The following is a 5349-nucleotide window of genomic DNA, read 5'->3' as shown; positions in this document are numbered from 1 at the left end:
CTTAATATGCTCTAGTTATTGTTTTATGGGAAAACTAGTTGACATGCCCCACAAGACTGAAAATCAATGAAAATCTTTCATTAAGCATAAAGTTCCTTTCACATTTGCTACAATCATAGTAAATACACTTCTTTGTATAAAGGGACTGCCTTTGTTGGGCATTTAAAATATCCCCAAAGGCTAGATGAAAATCTCATTGTTGGGGCTGGGGATGTGGCTCAAGAGGTAGCATGCTCGCCTGGCATGCATGCGGCCCGGGTTCGATCCTCAGCACCACATACCAACAAAGATGTTGTGTCCGCCGAGAACTAAAAAATAAATATTAAAAATTCTCTCTCTCTCTCTCTCTCTCTCTCTCTCTTTAAAGAAGAAAAAAAGAAAATCCCATTGTTGTTTATAGAATAGTGGATTAATCAAATTCAATGCTGTAATGTTTAGAGTAAAATAGAATGCAAATAATTTACTCATAGTATCATATTTAAACCATCTTTATTTCCAAAATACTATCCTAAGAATTATAGTTTTATTTAGCTTCAATCAGAGCAAAAGTATAATCACTTACTTAAGTAAAAGAAATTACTTAAAAACTAAAAATGAGAGGTAAGTCAAATTACTTTTGAAGAGAGATCAAAAACATCAGGTTTCTTGTTGATGTTCAGTAGCAGGCTCACTTGAAGGTGAAATGAAGCCTGATGGGCACTCACTTCTACTTTCAGAATGCGGGGGTGGGGGGAGGAAATCCAGCTCTTGGGCGAAGGTCATGAGGAAAATACCTCCATTCATAGACATCTGGCATTGGAAAAAATGGAGGGGGTGGTGGGCCCGGTGGAAAATAATCTTGAGGTGCCCCATACCTGTTTCCTGGAGGAGGCGGAGGGAAAAATGGTCCTTTTCTCATGAACTGACTCCTCGGGTCCACAGGAAACAATTCACCTCTGACTGGAGGGAAAGGTGCCAACAATAAGCCAGAGCCAGTTGCCTGGTTTTCAGCAGGGAGAGATGAATTGGGCACATTGGAATCATCAAGATGGATTTTGGTCTCCTTTCTACTGGATTGACTTTCTGAAGACATAGGCCCATCCTCTTTATCCAAAGAAGGCAGATTAGAAACTCTGAGTTCTGCTGGTCTCGATGGTCTACCATAATTCGAATAACATCCACCTTGCCAAGGAGGACCCAATGGTGAGGGACCATTGGGGGAATGCTTTCTGCCCAATGCTGCATTTGAAACACCAAGTGCACAGGGATCTTCCTCTACAAGTTCAAATTGAAGCTCCCTTTCAGTTAACTTTTGTCTATTGCGAGCGTTTTGTTTCATGAAATAATGGAGGTTTCTTTCAGCAATCCAAGCCGCCAACTCACTCTCATGTGCTTTTCTCAGAGTAAATAATCTTCCCCTGACAGGACTGAATGGTTCTGTCCAATTCTTCTTTAAGATATTTGGCTCGCTTTCTGTAGGTCTCCAGCTCTTCTCTTGTATGGCCCATCTCTTCTTTGACCTTGGAAAGTTTCTCCTCTTGCTCCACCCGGTAATTTTCCTCTACTCTGAGTTTCCCATGGAGTTTCATCATATTTTCTTGATAGCATTCCATCATGACTTTAAATTTCTCCTGAAGGTTCTCATTCTCACCTTCAAGCTGTGTATTTTCTGACAGCAAGGTTGCCTGTTCAGTCTTCAGACTTCTAATCTGTTCTCTAAGGTCTTCCTTTGTTTTCTCTACTTCAGATAAGAAAGCACACGTTTGATATCTTTGTCCTTCTAAGGTTTCTAAGGAGGCCTTTAGCTTAGCACCATCAACCAGTTTCTTCAAAGCTCCTTTGGGCTCATCATCCAAGTGAGCACCAATTCCTGATTCACTCGTCATTCCCCATTCCAAGTTCCCAATGTCTGTTTGGGCTCCCTTGGTTGGAGAAGACTCATCTTTCATCTTCAGCAAGCCTTCAGTCAGAGACTCCATGTGATTTTCTTTATCAGTTTGAACTTGTTTGGCATGGAATTGAGAGACTTCCAATGTGGTGCACTCTTTACATTGGACATGTCCTTGTTCCCTCCATGCTTCAGTGTCTCCTTGTAAGATCGGTTTCTGACTTTGCTGAAGCTGGGAACTTTCATCCAAGGCTTCCTTCATTGCCAGCTGAAGTCCTTCCTCACTTATTTGAAGCAGTCTCAAGTTTGTTTTAGTTTCAGCTATTTGTAATCTGATTGATTCTGATTCACCTTCAAGGGACTTTATCCTTCTCGATATATCTGCCATGATTTCATCCTGTTTACAATGTTTGGCCTTTTGTTCTTCTAGCTCTTTTTCTAGAAAGAGTCTTTCATCCCCATAGCTAGATTTGGACCTATGCAGCTTTTCATAGGTTTCCTCCAAATTTGGGACGTCTCTTGGACCCTTCTCATAACTGCTGCCCTTTAAAGTTGACTCTAAGCCTTCAAGCTCTTTTTGAACAAGGCTAACTTTTTCAAGTAGTTCACATTTTTCTTCAATTCTTCTAGAAAGTTTTAGAGCCAGCTGTTTTTCTCTTCCCACATAAAGCCTGCTTCTAACACACTGAAAACTTCTCCACAAAAACAAGAGAAGAGCAAAACATCCAAGATCTCTCCACATCAACAACTCCCAAGGAACACCATAAGGATTAGGGCCTGGCTTCATGTCTTCAGACAATGCTGCCAAAACCCTGCCTACTTCTTCCAGGACAACCCGCTAATACGGCTGTGGGGCAGTCCTTGGTGTCTTCATCAAGCTAAGTTGGCTTTGGCTCTTGCCACCACAACCACAGCCTGCCCAGGCAGGCCAATGTAGGCTGTGAACACTCAGTTGTTTGGTGAGGAACTCAAAGGTGCACCAGGCAACGGAACAGACCACTGAGAACCCCTGCAAGGGGGGGGTTGTGATGGTGGGGAGCCGGGGTGAAGGACTCTCAGGAGCCTTGTGGTGCTCAAGTGCCCATCAGGGGAGTCTTGGACCCTTCCTTCCCTAACCAGTGCATCCTGAAGTGCCACGGGTTGAGGTCCCTTCCACTCCAGCCAGAGAGGAGTCCTCTCTATGCCTCCCACCCCTGAGTTTGGTTTAGGCCAGGCCAAGGTGGAGCTTCTGAAGTTTCTATACAGTCATAATACCACTCAGATTGATGTCATGCAAATTCTAAAGCTTTCTAAACTGTCTCAACAGATATTATGTCATATATTTATATTTGTACTGCTTGCCCTTTTGCTTTAATGACCCATTGCTTTCCCTGCTTTTGTTCTCTCCCCTTTTTCTTCCTTTCTTCCTTCCTCCCTCCCTTTCTTCATTTTTTCCTTTTTTTCTTCCTTCTTTACTTCCTCCCTTCCTCCCTCCCTTCCTTCTTTTTCCTCCCTTCCTTCCCTTTTCTTTTCTTGCAGTATTGGGCTTTAAACTCCAAGGCCTTCTGCAAGCTAGGCCAGCCCACTACCACTCAGCTCTATCCCCAGACCTGTGGACTCTTTCTAGGAAGGTCATTTGAATTATTTCTAAAGGAGAAAACTCTCATGATACACTTCTTTCTTTCTTTCTTTCTTTCTTTCTTTCTTTCTTTCTTTCTTTCTTTCTTTTAAAGCTGGGTTAATGACTTATTTTTCCTTTTTTAAGTTTACCCATGACATTGTTTTTATTAAATTTTATTTATTATAGAGCAAGCAACCATAAAAAGTAAACAACTGGTTAAATAAGAACTGTTATTTTTGATCATTGTACTCTCATTTTCTTACTTTATTTTTAAATTTTTTTTAGTCACACATGACAGCAGAACGTATTTTTACATATAATACATACATGGATTGTACATACATCAATCATATTGTCTATTCTATTCTGCTGCCCTTCCTATCCTCCTTACTCCTCTCCTCCTCTCCCATCCTTTCTGTCTATCCAATCTAATGTGACACACTTTTTTTCTTTTTCTCATTAGAACATCATATATGTATTCTGTATAACAATGTGCTTCTCCTTGCATCTTCTGTGCAACTTTCTTTCTCCCTCTTTTTCCCTCCCACCTTTCTTCCCTATTTACTGGTAGTCTTCTTCTCATGCTCTTTCTCCCTATCCCATTTTGAGTCACCCCCCTTATATCAGAGAAGACATTTGGCATTTGTTTTTCAGGGATTGGCTCACTTCACTTAGCATAGTCTGCTCTAATGCCATCCATTTGACTGCAAATGCCATGATCTTGTTATTTTTTAGTGCTGAGTAATATTCCATTGTGTATAAATGCCATATTTTTTTAATCCATTCATCTATTGAAGGGCATCTGGTTTGGTTCCACATTCTAGCTATTGTGAATTGTGCTGCTATAAACATTGATGTGGCTGTGTCCTGTAGTATGCTCTTTTTAGGTCTTTTTGCTCTAGCCCAAGAAGGGGAATAGCTGGGTCAAATGGTGGTTCCATTCCCAGCTTTCTAAGGAATCTCCATACTGCTTTCCAAATTGGGGCACCAATTTTCAGTCCCACCAGCAAGGTATGAGTTTACTTTTTCCCCCGCAACCTAGCCAGCACTTATTGTTGCTTGACTTCATAATGGCTGCCATTCTTATTGGAGTGAGATGGTATCTTAGAGTAGTTTTAATTTGAATTTCTCTGATTGCTAGAGATGGTGAGCATTTCTTCATGTATTTGTTGATTGGTTGTATATCCTCTTCTGAGAAGTTTCTGTTCAAGTCCTTGGCCCATTTGTTGATTGGGTTATTTTGTTATTGTTGTTGTTTAACTTTTTGAGTTCTTTGTATACTCTAGAGATTGATCTCTATCTGATGTTTGAGGGGTAAAAATTTGTTCCCAGAATGTAGGCTCCCTATTCACCTCAGATATTATTTTTCTTGCTGAGAAAAAACTTTTTAGTTTTAATTTGTCCCATTTGTTGATTCTTGGTTTTAACTCTTGTGCTATAGGTGTCTTATTAAGAAATTTGGGGCCTGTCCCCACGTGATGAAGATTAGGACCAACTTTATCTTCTTTTACATACAGAGTCTCTTTTCTGATTCCTAGCTCCTTGATCCATTTTGAGTTGACTTTTGTGCATGGTGAGAGAAAGGGATTCAATTTCATTTTGTTGCATATGGATTTCCAGTTCTCCCAGCACCATTGTTGAAGATGGTATTCTTTCTCCATTGCATGGTTTTAGCACCTTTGTCTAATATAAGGTAGTTTTGTGGATTTGTCTCTGTGTCCTCTATTTTGTACCCTTGGTCTACCAGCCTGTTTTGGTGCCAGTACCATGCAGTTTTTGTTACTATTGCTCTATAGTATAGTTTAAAATCTGGAATTGTGATACCACCAATTTCACTCTTCCTGCTTAGAATTACTTTAGCTATTCTGGGTCTCTTGTTTTT

General features: G+C 40.5%; 1 pseudogene; it reads right to left on the bottom strand.

Annotated features, from left to right (window-relative positions):
* Positions 1-636: 636 nt before the first annotated feature.
* On the bottom strand, positions 637-2741 carry LOC144253407 (melanoma inhibitory activity protein 2 pseudogene; annotated as a pseudogene).
* Between the last annotated feature and the right edge of the window lie 2608 nt (positions 2742-5349).

Source organism: Urocitellus parryii, chromosome 2 (genome assembly GCF_045843805.1).
Source record: "Urocitellus parryii isolate mUroPar1 chromosome 2, mUroPar1.hap1, whole genome shotgun sequence".
Lineage (NCBI taxonomy): Eukaryota > Metazoa > Chordata > Mammalia > Rodentia > Sciuridae > Urocitellus > Urocitellus parryii.
This window is presented reverse-complemented; position numbering and strand designations above follow the sequence as displayed.